We start from the raw sequence: 18384 nt of genomic DNA on the forward strand, positions 1-18384 counted from the left end.
ATAGTCAGTTTCAATGGTTAAATTGAAAAAAATAAATCATGGGTGACTTTTTGTCAATAGAGCAAAAATATAAGGACTTTTGTGCACCATTATTTAAAATATGAAGGGGTTAGTCGGCTCTCACCGCTTAGTCAGCATAACATATCTGGTCCACGTGGCACTGAGATTTCGTCCACTTGGATTTTCTTTTAAAATTATAATTTCACAAACAAAAATCAAAAATCAAAACTAAACCAAGATACATCTCAGAACATTTGTGGCTTTTAAAGAACTGCGTAACATCCGGTTTCGAGAAGCTTCCTATTTCGGGAATTATGACCATTAAATGGATCAAGTTAGGGACCTGGACTTCAAGGGTTTAGGTTTTAGACCCATTTGGTTTTGTTTACTACCTTTGTCAATTATTTATTCTTGTGTTTCGTTTTGCATGTTTTACTTCCTGAATAATTTGATTATTTGAAGCTCCACAGTCGCTCATACTTTAGGAAGTAAGTAGTGAATGCAGACTGTCATGAATTGGATTGTAGATTGTCTAAGGAGTTTAGACATAGCAATTGTGTTGCTACAATATTCATGAGTACTTAGAGAATGGAGATTTGAGTTTTGGATAAACCCACGCTCAGAGAATTACTTCATGGATTATATCACGAGTAATTATGAGACGATAATATCTTATATTCTTAAAATGGAGATATATGAGTTGTAATTTACAAATTGGTTGTACATGTGTATTGAAAAAATGCATCAGTAACTTGGTGTTATAAAACGTATTGTCATGTATGATTTGGTGAGTAAAGGATACAAGCATATGAGTCAAAGTTTATGTGTTCCTTTTGCCCTAATGGGAAAAATGATATCTTTGGGCCTCTCGGTGATTTGGTGTTGACTTCTAGTGCTGGGCCCAGTCAAGACTAAATAGATGTGTTCAATTAGAATTCTTATGACGTCGTCACAAATCAGGAAATCGGGAAATAGAATTTTGGACAATGAGATTGATTCTACTCCATGTCTCGTGTCCATACGATATCTTGTAGAACGAAGTAATATTTGATCACTTATCTTAGGACTAATGTCTAATCAGATCAGAAACGGGAGTTGCTTTTGGAAGCTCCCTTTGCTGATAATTTAGAGATTATACTGGCAATTGTAGTTATACACTTACCCAAGTGGGAGAATATTAGATTAGGTGTCTAAGCCAATAACTAAATTGGTATATACTTGAATTATTAACAAAGTCCTTTTGGGTTGCCCTCAAACCTGGTAATTGAATATGATAACTTTTAGAGAGGGAGACTGATTTATTGATTTATTATATGATTAATAAATAGAAATAAGTGATTTATTAATATTTTATGAAAATAATATATTAATTAGAAATAGCATTATTTATATTAAGAATTACTCGGAAGCTAATTAGAATTAATTTTGGGATTAATTAAATTAATTAATAGTGCAAGGACCTAAGCTGTAATTGTTGAATAGTTGAACAAAAGGGGTATCAGAGCCTTCCACATGAGGGTGGACGGTTTCAGGGTGTTTCTAGGGTTCGAGAATATCCATTGGAGATAATTAGGAAACCAGATAATTACTTGATTTAAGATATTATCACTTTAATCATGTAAGGGTTATTTAGGGTTTCTTGGTCAGCTATGAATAGGGTCCTCCACCCTCTAAATTTTGGCAACCCATAAGCTAAGAAGCCATTCGAAATTTTGTATTTCCCCTCTCATGTCTTCAAGTTTCCTAGTTGTTAGGGTTTGGGTGTAAACCATCAAAGGCACGAGATTTCTGCTGCTTGCTTCCAAGAGTTTTTTTTTTTCAAGAAGGATTGTTTGATTGTTTACTACAACAATCAAAAGGTATGTGATCTTCTATGAATTTCGAAATTAGCTAGGGTTATAGGGTTCTTGTTATTCAATATAATATTACTTCAATAGTGTTATGACTAGACTGTTTTGTCCTGAGGCCACCTCGGCGTGGCAGAAGCTTGGCCACGGCATGGCGACCGGTTGTAAGACATATGACCGTTGACTTTTGACAAAGTTGACTTTAGGGTCAACTTGAGGGTTTGAAGCCCATATATTAAGGATTTGTCTCTATTTTATGTATAGGTGGCTCGTAGTATTGGTTCTTGCCTTCGTGTGGGTTGTGTTGATATATGTTAGCTTACAAGGTGAGTTTTCTCACTATACTTTGTACTATAGTATGTATCCTTGTGTGTAGGGTGATGTTAGCTGTAGTGGTATGTATATCCTTATGCATAGGAGGTTCCATGCTATGTTAGGCAGGTAGATTTGTTATGATTACATGTATGTGACTATTATTGTATGTGTATATGTCGACATGTTGTGGTTGGGTTGAGGTGGTTCTGCTTTTTGCTATAGGCCAAGATACCCGGGGGGGTCCAAATGTATTGTAGGCCTCACGAGGCGGTCCAGTCAGACGGTAGACCCAAGGGAGCAGTTCAGCTATACTATAAGCCCCGAGGGGCGGTTCAGTTAAACTAAAGGCTCAGGAGAGCAGTCCAGGCATATTGTAGGTCTTGTGAGGCGGTCCAGGCAGACTGAAGGCTCATGTGTGCATGCATTATATGTGTATTGTTGTGTGGGGTATTTTGGGAAAGTCACTAAGCTTTGGATTACAGTCATGGATTTTAATGTTTCAGGTACTTCAAAGGATCGAGGAAGGCCAAGGCTTGATCGTATACATCATCCTATGGTTTTTTATGATTGAGAGATGTTATTTGATACTTTGATTTTATTACTATGTTTTAGAAATAATGTTTGATTGACTTATGGTTTTTATGAAAAAGACTTTGAAAATCAAAAAAATTTACTATGGTTTTTGGGACGTTACACAATGGTTTTGGAATGAAGGCTCTCAACAAGTTCAGATTGGAATGCATTCTCTACCAATACTTTATTCATCGAAATTCTTAAAAGAAAATAAAGATCTCGGATGCAGACTTTCCGACCATCAATCCTAATGACGTTCTTATGATTGCTACCCATCTCAAAGATAAATAAAGTTCTGAACTCGGCATTGAAGCTTACAACTCTGCTTTAAACTTCCTGAAGGACTACATTGCTGAATTTAGCTGATCAGATGTTGAGTTTGCCCTATTTTTCAGAACTGAGAAACTTCTTGCTCCCATCAACACAAAGCTAGAAGAAGTATCTACTTAGTGAAGGCCCCATCAGAGATCTAGAACTCGATTAAATATTGTTTAATTAATATGTAATCAAAACTTAATTTGGAATTAATTTTGGGATTAAAGGAATTAATTGAAACTGCAGGGACTAAAGGTGACAATATTCAATAGTTGAGCATTGGGCAATTCTAGAACCTCCCTATGGTAAGGGGAACGAAACCTAGATTCTCCTAGGGTTTCCTTGGGCTTAAGGGTGCCTTGGATGCCTTAGGGAGGAAGTTAAGGGATTAGGGTTATCTTGGATACACCTGCCTTATCCAATACCTTCCTAACACCTATATAAACCCTTCTTAGGGTTGGATTTCGTCTATGCACTCCTAAAAAGTCTTAGAGACAAAATTTTCTTCCCTTCTCTCTCTCTATAGTAATCCTTGGTTGCTTGAGTTTGTTTGTGAGCCATTAGAGGCGCGACACTTGTGGCGCTTGCTACCAAAGGTCTTTCAAGCAAGGTTTTTAGATTGTTATTATAACATAACAATCAAGGTATGTATTTTAATCCCTATTATGTGAATTTCTATTGTAATACATAGAACCTAGGGTTTCTTCTTTTGTGTTCAATGTTTGCATGTTCAACTAGAGAAAACCTAGATCCAAAGCATTAGGGTTGCATGCACACTTAGGAATTGTTGTTATGCTCAAAACTCATCAGTGGTATCATAGCCTAGGATTAGTTTTCTGTTGAATAGATGCAATTGTGATCTTGTTCAAAGGATAAGGGAATAAAATCGACATTTTGTTCAATGAACTCGTCGAGTTGTTCTTAGGACTCGTCGAGTTGCATGAACTCATCGAGTTTGGTCCTCCAACTCGACGAATTGGTCCGTCTGATGCTTATCTCAGATTTTCTTGCCTAACTTGATTTACTAGGTTAATATTTTGTAATTATCTTTTATTAATTATGTCATAATTTGTTTTTGGTAATATAAGATCATTCAATAAAAACCTAAATGTTATGAGATAATTATGGATTAGATAATGATGATTTATTTCATTATATTTATCCTTATGGATATAGTTAATAATTTAATTAATTGATTAATTAAAGGATAATTAACATATCCATAATTGGTTACTAGATAATATTAATTGGACTTAATAATTAATATTTTTGGGATTGTTTGAAAATTAAAATTAAATGTATAATTTTTGAAATTTAAAATGGAAAACCCTAAAATATATCCTTATGGACTTTATTAATAATTTAATTAAAAGATTAATTAAAGGATAATTAATAAATCCATATGTGGTTTAAATTTAATTAAATTAAGAGTTTAATTTATTAAAAGATTAAACCCTTAGTATTTTAAAATGATTAAAATACACCCTATACTATATGTAAGATTAAAACTTTAATGTTTACTATATGTATAAGACGAGTCAGTCGAACCGCTAGTACACCTCATTCACGAAGCTAGTCTATAATGGGGGTGTAAGGAAATTGCCTATAAAATGACGATTGAATGGATGTCCACTCTCACTCACCAGTTCCTTGACTAGTGGAGGGTCGTTAGCCGAACGGGTTTGATAGGACAAAATTAAATCTCATTAATAAGTATAATGCAATATAAAGTAACTAAACTATTTTCTAAAAAAATCTCATTCTTAGTTACTTTAGACTAATATTGCACATTGCACTTTATTGGTCGTTAGTGGAGCGTGTGTGGTTAACCGACACACTAATATGGACTAATATTGTTGGCAATGGGTGTCTCGTAAATTATCATTGATTGATGGAGCGTGTGTGGTTAACCGGCACATTAATTGGGTGATAAAGGACATCGAGAGTACCAAGCTAATTTGCATGGTTATTCACACCTTGTTTGTGATCCTCGGTATCCCAGTCACAAATGGAAAGGGCATAATCGAGATTAAACATGCCATTGAATAGTTCAATGAATCTCAAAGATCTAGGAGTTTCATTAGATTGAAACGGGTAAATGCTTACCTACCTAAAATAGATTCAAATTTGATTACAACATCCCTCTTCAGAATTCGAATCGAAAATATGGATCCTATCCTTAATTTGAGTAAGGATTAAAATCAACTAACTTGAATTTTCTTTTCTCCCTTTATAGATGTCAAGTTCTGACAACAATGGTCTTCCTCGTCCTTTTGAAAATGGCTTTCCTTCTGAAGATGATCTTCCACATGTCGATCAATGTGAAAGAACGTTTCCTTCTTCGAGCATTGGTGGAACTGGAAATCATACTTCTCCAACTCTTCCTCCACCTCCTCTAGTGATTCTCCCGGACCCACGTTTTCGTCAACTTGAAAAAGTTCAAAGTTACTCAAGCCCTTTTGGCATGCAAACACCAAGATGGAGATTTTGTGTGTGCGCATGTTCTAAAAATGAAGTCGCGCATTGACAGATTGGGAATGTTGGGTGTCGTTTTCCCAAAGTAGTTGGTCGTTGACTTGGTTCTTCACTCGCTTCCTGAGTCATATAGTCAGTTCATTAAGTACTACTATATGACTGACCATGACGTGATCCTAATTGATCTGACATATTTTCTAATTGCTAATGAAGCAGAAATGTTGAAGAGCACTGGTCAAGCAAATGTGTTTGAAGGATCTGTCTCTCAAAACTCCATGGACAATAGCAACACTGGTAGTCCAGAAAAGGTTTCTCTTCCCAATGGAAAGAGATCGACCAAGGTCAAACCGTTTGACTTTTTGGTAAAGAGAAAGGCTAATTCTGAGATAGTTCCATGTGTCATTCCTGAAGAGTGTCACACCCCCAAACCGGAACGACGGAAACGTTCAGGGTTGGATGACGTCACATGTAGTATCACAACAATTGCATCATAGTAATCATAGTAAACACAACCATTACATTGATTAAGTAAAATGTTTACATCTGCTTGATTCATGTTTATATATATATATATATATATATATATATATATATATACATCAAAGTATAACAAAAGTAAAAGACGTGACTCTATACACTCCGTCTTCTCAAAATCTGTGCGAGGTACCTGTCTACTGATTTCCTGAGAATACAAGCAGTTTTGAAAGAGTATCAGCATAAAGCTGGTGAGTTCATAAGCATGTTTTTGTAATGAAAACATGTCATTGAATCTGTAAAATGTGTGTATGCTTCCCAAGAAAATCCAATATTTTCTAACACATGTGTTTGAATACTGTATTCCGTAGTAGTGTATAATGTATCAGTATGTATGCCTGGTTACCACCAGCTATATTGTATATTGTTGTTTTGAATGAAAAAACCCTTTGTATGAAAACCCTGGCTATCACCAGTAATGAATAAAATGTCTCTTTTGAAAAACATGGTTACCACCAGTATGTATAGTAGTTTCATTACTTAAAATAAAACTATGAGTTGAAATCCCTGGAATCCTCCAGTTGTATTACGAACTAGTTTTATTAGCGAAAATAAAACTAATGAAGATTGAAATCCCGTAAACAATAAGGTTAGTTCATACTATTGTGAGTCGTATAACCATGCTTGATATGACCTAGTGAACTTTTCGACGTTCTTCAAGTGTCGGTTAAATGACATTTGTCACCCCAGGCATGCCTGCCTAACTGTAGCTAGCAGTTCAAGTGTGGGATTGTCAGTCCCGAATAGATCTATTCACAAATCTCACGCTCTCCCTCCAGGAGACTCTGGTTATACTATGATATGGTTTAATCTGTACCCCGAAAAGTACCATTGAAGTGTTCTCTCACAATCCTGCATTAACTAGTTTACGTGTGGTTCTGTATGCTTCTTTTGTATTTGAATTCGTGTGTATACTTTACACGGTAATAATTATACTTAAATAATTATTAAATGTTGTACTCTTGAAGTCCGAATGTAGTAATGTATTTTATAAACTAAATCTATCATAATTTATATGTATTGCAATGTATAACTCTGAATTCATGAAATCTTTGTATTGAAAACCCCAAACTATACCTATTATAGTTTGCATGTATGTTGTGTGCTTGGTTCGTGTATTGATCCGAAAACTATGCCATTATGGCTATATATTGGAAACGTCCCTTATGCTCAGCATGTTACAAAAGGGATAAAATATCTAAATATTTTATAAAACATGGAAATCTTTTGGTTGTATCAATTGCATAAGTTTTAAACTTGTTGAAATTCTTTAGTATAAGTTCACAAAATCATTTGTGTTTGGCTTGTATCCCCCCCTGAAAATCTCAAAAATAGTAAAAGCATATGGGTATGAACTCACTTGACTGCGAGTAACTTGGATGAATGACAACGATAAGATGCTTGGTATACTAAGTGAAGTCCCGAGCACAGTACGGTCCTATTAAGCACAGATTAACATGTACAGGCATATAATTAGTGTCTAAAACCACCAACAAGCATAGGAAACACCCTTAGGATGTAGAAAACACTTACAATGAAGTGTTAGAACCTAGAATGAGGGACAAAAAAGTGTTCACGGCCAAACCACCATGGGTTCACGGCCCATGATGTGTTCACGGCCCATGAACACATGAAGGGTTTACGGCCCATAATGAAGGGTTCACGACCCTATGAAGGGTTCACGACCGTGAACTCTTGAAGACCATGATGATGGTGATGAAAAAGTGATGAATCAAGGCTAGAATCAAGGGGTTTCTAAGCATGAATAAGTAAGGGATGAAATACTTACGTTTTGAGGTCTTTAATAGTGTTCACGGTTGAAGATAGTTGAGAGAGAATGGGGATGTTCACGGCTGAAGCTTGAAGAAATGAGGAGAAAAATGTGTGAATCACATATATATATATATATATATATATATATATATATATATATATATATATATATATATATATATATATATATATGGAGGGTGGTTCACGGCCCAAGCATGGGTTCACGGCCGTGAACCTAGTTTGCGGCTGTGAACTCCCTTTGAAGGTGTTCCAGGCTCGATTACAAACTACAGATTCCAAGATAACGCTTCCTAACATTCAACGTTTGAGTTCACTTGGCTTAGAGACTCTCAAACTGACCCTTAACACCGTAAAACGATAGTGGAAACATGTCTGACTTTTATTGGATGAATTTGATTTACAGATAAAGATTTAGGGTTGTCACAAAGAGTTCATATGTTTCTATTGACAATTGAAGATACATTGGATGTGAAGCTGCCCTGTCTACCTGAAGGATTGCAAAGATAAGAAAGTCAAGTTGTATGACTCTACTTCAGGTACATCCATTATTTAACTCCATTAAGTCCTATTCATAGATTCTTAATACATGATTTGATAGTCACATTTTGATGTTTTTGCAGGATCTAAGAGAATGAATGAAGCTTAAGAAGAAAAAGCTAATTCTGATTGTAAGAGATGAATTTCGGTCACATGGTTCGATGATCAGAATTTGGAGCTTAGGAATTATGATAGATTAATAGATTGCTTAGGAAATATCTAGAAACATAGTTTTCATATATATTTGCATTGTAAGGACAAATTTTTTTGCACATTATCAATAAAGTGAATTTTGGTTTTATCTTATTTACTTTATATTTCCTTGCAATGGTATTTATGAAAATTGGTGGTTATATTTCTATTATTAGCAATATTAAAGTGGATTTGGTTCTTTACTATATTGTTTGTGGTAATGTCATAATCAACCAAGTGAAAATGTATTCTTATCACCCAAGTTTCAATTGGATAAAAACTTGGAGTTATACAATTCGTATTGTGTGATGTATGAGAATTTTGATCATTGGAAGATTAAGACTATTTCCTTGATCACATGTTTATGTGAGACAAGTGAAGGACTAAAGGATCTAGTACACATTGATGTGGACTGGTCAGATCCACCACAAAGGACGATAAGTCTATTCGTCATGATTTACTGATGGTTTAGTAAATATGGTTATGCTTATAAGATTAAGTGTAATTCTTATACTTTGGAAAAGTTTCAAAGTGTGACATAACGAATAAGAAGAATCTATTAGGCAGAAAGATAAAGGTTTGTCCAATCTGAAAGGAAAGGAGCGTACTTTAGTATCATGCTTTATGATCATCTTAATGATTGTAGAACCATGTCACAATTGATCCTCTAAGGACATCTTAGGAAATTGTTTCAACTAAGAAGAGGAATAAGATATTGTTGAAATGGTTTAATAGAGAGATGAGTCATACTTCGTATTAAATCAAGTTTTAGAGTCATACTCTAGTAACTTCGAATCGTATCTTGAAACTTATTTTAAACTAAGTAGGTTTATAACACATCATAAAATGTGTAGTAGAAATGTTTTTTACTTTAGCACATTTGGAATTGGTAGTTGTGTTGTTTTAGTTAAAACAAAGGATAAACTAAGACCAATTCAATTAAGTGTCTTCTTGATAAGAACCCACGCTAACTCTTGAATATTTGTTTGTCGATGAATGTTCCTTAACATAAAAACTTATATGTCAAGAAGTCGGTGGGAGTGTTATTGATCTTGAAGAGTTTCAGGAGCTAATCAAGAATAAACCTTTTAGTTATCACTAGCACATGACTTGAGGTTAATAACCTATCGTGTTAAATTGACACATTCTTGTTTCTATGCACCTTCCAGTTGAGTTGGCAATGCTTATGAGTTTTATGGTTCTCATTTGATTGCAAAAGGCAGAGCACATTGGTCAGTGGTGGTACATTGGTCAATACAAGTGAGCTGCTTAACAACATGGAAGCACTGGTGCTACCAAATGGCAAGAGATTAAGAATAAGTAAAGTTCAGTCCATGAAAGGAAACCTAAATTTATTTTGTTTTTGTCCTCAACCTTATATTATGATGGTAGGTTGGAAATGATAGGTTCACATGGATAGGAACACATACACCATAAAATCTAAGTGGCAAATGGTTTCGCTCTAATTCATGAAAATGATTATAAGGAAACACTTTCGCTTGTAGATTTTAAATCTAATTAGTATCATTTTAGTTAGCATTTGTGATAATTACGTTCTCAAATTCGTATATGATTACGACATCCCTTTTCATAGTTCGAATTGTGAGAAATGGAAAGAAACTGTTTAAACGTTCAGGATTTGTAGTTCTGAAAGGGTTTAAACACACACATATGCTATCTAATGAAGGTGTATGAGCTTGAGAATTCTAGATGAAGACTTATCAAAGCACCACGTATCATAAATCTAAACTTTAGAAAGAAAGTCAATAATATTGATTTCTAGAAGTCCAGTTGATTTCTGGGTACATGTCAAAGCTAGTGGGAGCATAATTGTTATGCAGATAGGAGCATAATTGTTATGCTAGTGGGAGCATAATTGTTATGCTGAGTGTTGCAGGTTAGCAATACTATTTGTAGGAAACAAAGGTTACAAATTTGCAAGTTGCAAAGTTTAAAAATTATTTCGCTATAGAAAATTATAGGGGAGAGAGCACTTATACTTCATTTCGAATCTAAAAGTTTAGATTGAAAGATTTTAATGGAACTTATTCATGAACATATATGAATATCGTGTTGAAGTGATTCAACATAGGAAATTCAATATATGGAAATATTATAGAAAAAGATTGATCAAGTATCATGTCTTTATGTAAGACATTATGTATCGAATCCCATATGCTTCAGATATATGATTTATTACATAGGCTATAATATTCACTTGTTCTGATTTTCCAAATGCCTAGGACATTGAGAGGGAAAATGACTAGAACTGGATATGACTAGAGTTGTTAAACAACTGTTAAAGGATAATCTGAGGTTCGCTAAAGATTGGTTGCTTGTGGATAGTTAGAAGTATAAATTTGGAAGGACCATAGTGACGTGTTTCAGATTAGGATAATTCTTGATCAGAATTGATAGTCATATGGGAATATGGAAATGTTTCCATAATGGGAGTTGATGATTAGAATTTATATGTGAAACTTTGATGCAAGGAAGGTGTTCAAGAATTGTATCTTGAATTTGAGACTTCGTAACCATGAAACTGTTTTAAGTAACAAAGTTTCAATGGAGCAGTTTTGTGACATCATTGTCAAAGTCTTTGTGACTTCCAGGCCACATCATCACAAAAGGATCATTGCATAAAAGATTAGATTCTAACACATAGTGGTGACAAGAATTTTGGAAATTGTTACACTTGTAATAAGGATTTGGAATTATGAAATGAGCATCACTGAAATTATGTCCAATTGATCTGTTCGCAAAGGAAGGACCATATAAAGAAACATAGTATGGATGTTTAGAACATGGCATGAATAATGTTTAATTCAAGTGTATTAGTTGATTAATCAAAACATTGTGCAATTAATAAAGTCTAATTAATATGATGATTAAATAATAAGTGTTTTATTTATATTCAATAGTTTTGAGACCATAGCTAATTAGGTTATTATTGTGTTTCACTTCGCATGTTTTACTTCCCGAATAATTGGATTATTCAAACATCAACAGTCAATCGTACTTTTAGAAGTAAGTAGCGAATTAACACTGTCATGAATTGAATTGTAGATTGTCTATGAGGATTAAACATAGCAATGGTTTTGTTGCAATGCTCATGAGTACTTTTGAAATGGTGATTTAAGTATTGGATTAACCCACACTCAAAGAATTACTTCATGGATTTTATCACGAGTAATTTTGAGACGATAATATCTTATATTCTTGAAACGGAGATATATGAGTTGTTATTTACGAGTCAGTTTTGCATTGATAATACGTAAACACATCAGTAACTTGATGTTATAAAACGCATTATTGTGTATGATTTGATGAGTGAATAGTACAAACATATAAGTCGAAGTTTATCCGTTCCTTTTGCCCTAAACAGGAAAAAACGATATCCGTGGGCCCCTCGATGATTTGATGATGACATCTAAAGTGCTTGGACAATACTGGACTGAATTGATGTGTTCAATTAGTAGTCTGAAATCAGTCGTCATAAATCGGAAATCGGGAAACAAATATTGGACACAGAGAATGATTATAATCCATGTCTCATGTCCATACGATATCTTGTAGAATGGAGGAATATTTGATCACTAATCTAACGACATGTCACTGACTGGGTCAGAGTTCGACAACGGCTTTAGGTAGCTACAATTTGCTGATCAGTTTGGTAGTGATACTGGCAGTTATAGTTATTAGACTTATCCAAATGGGATACTGTTGGATTAGGTGTCTAAGCCCATAACTATAATTGGTATAAACTTGAATTGATAGTAGCACAATCCTTTTGGGTTGCCTTCAAACCTGACAATTGAATAAGATAACTTTTAGAGAGAGAGAAATGATTTATTAATTTATTAGCTTGGTTAATAAATTAATTAGAAATCAAAATATATGATTTATTAATGTATTATGGAAATAATATATTAATTAGAAATCATATTGTTTAATTAATATTTAATCAAAAGTTAATTTGGAATTAATTTTGGGATTAAAGGAATTAACTGAAATTGCAGGGACTAAAGATGACAATGTTCAATAGTTGAGCATTAGGCAATTCTAGAACCTCTTTATGGAAAGGGGAACGGAATCTAGATGCTCCTAGAGTTTCCAATACCTTCGTAACACCTATATAAACCCTTCTTAGGGTTGGATTTAGACTATACACTCCTAAAAAGGCTTAGAGCCGAAATTCTTCTTCCATTCTTTCTCTCTCTATAGTAATCCTTGGTTGCTTGAGTTTGTTTGTGAGCCATTAGAGGCGCGACACTTGTGGCGCTTGCTACCAAAGGTCTTTCAAACAAAGTTTTTAGATTGTTATTACAACATAACAATCAAGGTATGTATTTTAATCCCTATTATGTGAATTTCGAATGTAATACCTAGAACCTAGGGTTTCTTCTTTTGTGTTCAATGTTTGCATGTTCAACTAGAGAAAACCTAGATCCAAAGCATTAGGCTTGCATGCACACTTAGGAATTGTTGTTATGCTCAAAACCCATCAAGGGTCAGTTAGGAGGAGAGTGTTAGTGCATGACAATTGATCCTTAGACAATCCGAGGCAACCAAGATTTCGAGATTGCTACTTATCTGAAGTTACAAGTTTCCGATGAAGTGAAGATTTCTGAGATTGAAGATGATCGAATGATCCGAAGACTAGTACTATTTTGTTTGTTGGTATTTGTCTTATTTATTGTAGCACCTGTAAGATACAATGTCAACCACAACGTTATGTCAAGTGGTTGATCTGCAGTTTACTTTTTAGTACAATTGTATCATTTTGTGATTGGTCTGATGTTAGTATAAATAGGACAATCACCCCATGTAATTCCTTACTACTTATACTCCTTTTGAATCATCAATCAAGAATCATTCACTCAATCATATCATATCATTCTATTTGTTCTTAAGTTCCTCTTATCGTTCATATTCTATTTTATTGTTAAGTTACTTGAACACTTTGTTGCTTTACATCTTCAAGGCTTGATTGGTTATATCCAAACATTACTGGAATATATTATTTGCCTCCATTGTTGTGATTATCTAAAGGTTTGTGTTTTCAAACCTTGTCCTATATATTTTCAGATATCCTCTTGTTTCACAAAACAAATGTGGATTCTTAAATTTTAATAGATAAATCATTCAATTTAATTATTTTATATTAATTTTTTTTAAATAAATGATTTCAACATTATAGGAAACTATCATTTAATTAAATTGATTATCACATTAACGTAATTGTAAAATTCCTATAATATCTCTTATAAAATGATTGATTCATAATCGTTCTCGCGTTCTCAACATTTTCACGTGGGGGTATTATAGACTTTTTTTTTTATGATTCTCATTCTGTCAGAATGTTGACACAGAATGTGTTATTGATAGTTGTATTTGTAAGAATGAAAATGAGTGAAAAACGATATGTAAGAATAAAAATGAATAAGAATTAGTGAGAACACATGATAATGACGATAATTGTGTGAGGTTGAACATATTCACATTATCAAACAACTTATTCTCGTAGTTATTTTTATAGAATAACACTATCCACATACGTCCGGACAATAGATGTCATCCAATAATTAACCTAGCCCTATATATATATATATATATATATATATATATATATATATATATATATATATATATCAAGGTTGTAAAAATCGTTCGACGTTAGGTAGTCGGTGGACTGGGGTTTAGGGATTAATCGGCTAGACGGATATTAATCGGGGACCATTAATTGCTAATTTGTTAATTTTTTTAAAAAATAACTATGACTAATATCATATAAAAGTTCGTAAATACCACTAATATCATAAAAATTGGTTAATATGATTAATACAACACTAATCATATCTCAAATTGTTTCTATTGAGATATAACTTCTTGAAAGTGTTGAAAATTGATCGGGTTCTGCTGCTTAACTCATTGTGTATGTAGGTATTAATCGCTAGGCGCCCTCTAGTCGGTCGACGTTTATTTTCCTTCTAAAATCGCTAGGGTTCTGCTGCTTAACGAATGTGTGTAAATCTGGAACTTTTAGCATTTATTTTCCTTCTAAAATCATCTCGTAGAGACATTTGTAGCGTTAAATCTATTAAAAAAATTTCATCATTAATATAATTTAAATTTCTTTGATGTTGTTTAATAGTGATTCTACAATCTTTTATTTGAGAAAACAAGAACTTATTAGGTTCTTGATTAGCTAATACTTTATTACTACTCATTTGAGTTGTTATAAGATTTTTTTTTTGCTTTTTTATAAAATATAATTTATTATAGAGTTTATAGTTTTTTAAGTTGAAAAACTTTAACGAGATAGTTTTGTTATAAATTAAAATATAGTTTTCATACATTGCTCGTGCTTGAGGCTCTGTGATTTCTTCGTCACTCTTGGTGTTGATCGTTCCTTCTTCCCTACGTCCTTCTGACTAGCGGTACTTGTTAGTACTAGATCAATATGACGAGTAAGACTTCAGACTTTAGAAATACAGATAGTTGCACAAAGGATGGATTAAGAAAACTTTTCTTATTTATAAACGAACTAAAACGCGAAGGTTTTTACAATTTAAAACTATAAACCCTATATGGGGTTTTACTCACACATTTGCAGATTTCAAATAGAATGTTTAAGACTCTTGTATTTTCACTCCACCTACAAATGAAAACATAACTCTCTATTAATTGAATCATAGAGAGGATCTGATACAAGTGTTTTACGTCACTGCTGACCAAATCATCCACTAACTACATTATTGTGTAGTGGCTTATCTTTGAGGGTTCTCTCTTATCTGGAGCTTGTGGAGGAATCTTCTTTAATAATGGCTTTGCCATTATTATTGTCGGTAGTGGAGGCCACCTTGATGGTTAAGCATTGACAGTTGTATCTGCTAGTGCTTTTGTGGAGCGTCTTACAGATGTCTGCCACGTGTTCACCGATTAAGTCTGGCTTTAGCAAGGAGTTTTGGTAGGCTAAGAATAGTTGTTCATCGGCCGGAGAAATCTCTTTGCTGTATTTGCTGTAGATTAAGGTCTTCTCATTGGCATTATATCCATTGACGAAGATCTTGTTATCCGCTGAAAAACTGAAAACCTTATTGATAAAGATTTCAATTCTAGATTTTGCTAGCTGGAGGATATCGGCTCTTTCAAGCTTTTCTTCCATGGATTTGCTGGGCAGATATGTTTCTTGCTTGCAGATGCCTATCTGTACTAAATGATGAGGATGATATTTTATTTCATCCTTATCATTCCAGTATGGGATGCTACTGTTGAATTTTAGAAAAATGTCTTGATCCTTTTTGCAGCATCTTATTCTGAAAGTTTTTATTGCTTTTGTAAAGCTTTTAGAGAAATCTTTATTTCCTGCAGGTTTTGACTAGGATAGATGGTTTTTACCAATCCTAGTTGAAATGCTTCATACACTTGTAAAGAGTTAGCATTTTTGTAGAAATTGTAGTGGCTTAAATTCTTCCTGTCAATAGTGGAGAATTTTTCTTCTACAAAATTTTCTTCCGTTGCACTTCGGGCATACCTGTAGCAATACTCAAAGTCTTTTATCTTGATTTCTACTGGGAGGTCAGGTGTGACTTCCTCAGTATTTTTGGGAGTTCTTCTTGGAAGGCTTCCAAGAACGGTTTTGGAACTTTTGGTAGAATTTAAGGCTAACTTGAATGTGTTAGGCCTTAAGGTCTCTGCTGCAGTAATAAGCTATAGTTCTAAGCACCTTTCAGATCTTGTGTATTGATTTGCAACTATCTTGGCTTCAAGAAAGTTATTAAACTTTTTTTGTTTAATATTTTTAAATCCTTCTGTTGCCTTTTTGGTGATATTCCAGTCTTCAAATATACCAGCGTTGGGTCCATTAAATACAACGTAGTATGGTTTTGAATTTTTATTAGGAATTTGTAATAATTCCTCTGGGATTTGAATTCCCTTATCAGGTGATCCTGATCCTGAAGATGAACCTTCAGTTTTTGGGATTTGAATTCCCCCGTTGGGTCTTAGATTAAAGTCTAAGAGTGTAACCAACGTTATTGGAGTTTGTACTCCTGTCTGGATTTTTGGTAAATCCACAACCTTCAACGGATTTGTTGAGTCTTTACCTGGAGCCGTTTGCTCAGGACTAGACGTTTCTTTTTCTTTTTAAAGGAGGTGAAACATTGACCTCTTGTTGTTCGATGTTCTTTTGAACACTTACATTTTCGTCTTGACTCATAGGAGAGGAAGGAGAAGAAAGTTCCTTTTTATGTTCAGACATAAATAGTCTTACAGTTTTTTAATTGGTTTTCGATGAATTCCAATTCTTGCTCAAGAAGAGCTTGTTTGAGCATAAGCTCTTGTTCTTTCTCCATTTGAGAAAGGCTATGTACCTGTAGTCCAAATTATGGACTGAGGTTAAAACCTCATGGGTCGTTAGACCACCAAAGTATAACGCTGAATGGCTTTGATTCCTGCATGAAAAGAGTATCAAACCTGATTAGTTTTTCTGTTGGAATTCTTGAGTTAAGAAGTCTGCAAAGATATTCTTTTCTCCTTTAATGTTCTCTACTTCGAAGCTATATCTGGAAAACCACATTTGCCATCGAACTAATCGACCTTGTTTGTTATCTCCAGAAATGTTATTTCTTAAAAAATAAGCAAAGTTTGTGTTATCTGTTCTTACTGTAAAATTTACAGGTGTTAAATAGATTGAAAACTTTTCAATTACCCTTTTAACGACAATATATTATTTTTCATTAGAATGGTAATTTCTTTCAGCATCCTTAAAGGATCTTGAGGTGTATCTGCAAATTAATTCTTTGGATTGATCCTCAGAATTTATTGCTTTAAGGATTCCTCCCCAATAATTATCTGAAGCATTAGTTTCGATAATTAATTTATCATCTACATTAAGACGATGACTTCCTTGTTCTATTTCTAACCTAAGAAAATTTATTTTACTTTTAAAAAGTTGTGCTTTCTTTTTGGAAAGAATGATTCCAAGAAGATCACATTTTTTGAGAACAGCTGCTACGTGTAACACATGCTCATTTTCATTGTTGCTGAATATGAGGATATCATCTACATAAACACAACAAATTTTTTCAAAAGATCTGAATGCATTTTGCATATGTCTTTGAAATATGGATGGAGCTTGTTTTAGACCGAAAGGTACAACAGTCCATTGGTAATGTCCTTAGGGACATGTGAAAGCTGTTAAGAGTTGTGATTCAGCGTCAAGTAAAACTTGCCAAAAGCCAGATTTACAGTCGAAAGAACTGAATATTGTTTTTCCTCTAATAAGGGTGAGAAGTCCATCTTTATTAGGGAGATTATGGCTATCACCTATAGTTGCTTTGTTAATAGCTTTGTAGTTAACTACCATTCTTTTCTTTCCTCTTCTTATTTCTGCATCATTTTCGACAAGGAAAGCGGGAGATCTGTGAGGAGATTTACTTGGAATGATGACCTTTATTTCAAGTAGTTCTTTGATTTGTTTACTAAATTCTTCGACATCTTGATGACTGTATTTCATAGGTTTAACTGTGATGATAGTGGTCGGGTCGATTAATTTTATGTTTGCTTTCATCTATTGTTTAGACTTTATTGGGTCTATAAGATTTTCTGAGCAAACTTTTTCAAGTAAATTTTCAATTTTTGAAAATTTTTCTTGGTTAAGTGAAAATTTAAACTCTTCCTCATTCTCCGCCATTTTAAAAGGCAAGGTTTCTTCAATTTTGCTTTGAGAGATGTTGACAGGTTCTGGTTTTTTAATTTTTGAATTATTTTTCATTGATTCTAAAAATCCAGGTTTTCC

This window comes from Lactuca virosa, chromosome 7, assembly GCF_052849685.1.
Source record: "Lactuca virosa cultivar CGN04683 chromosome 7, Lactuca_virosa_CGN04683_v6, whole genome shotgun sequence".
Lineage (NCBI taxonomy): Eukaryota > Viridiplantae > Streptophyta > Magnoliopsida > Asterales > Asteraceae > Lactuca > Lactuca virosa.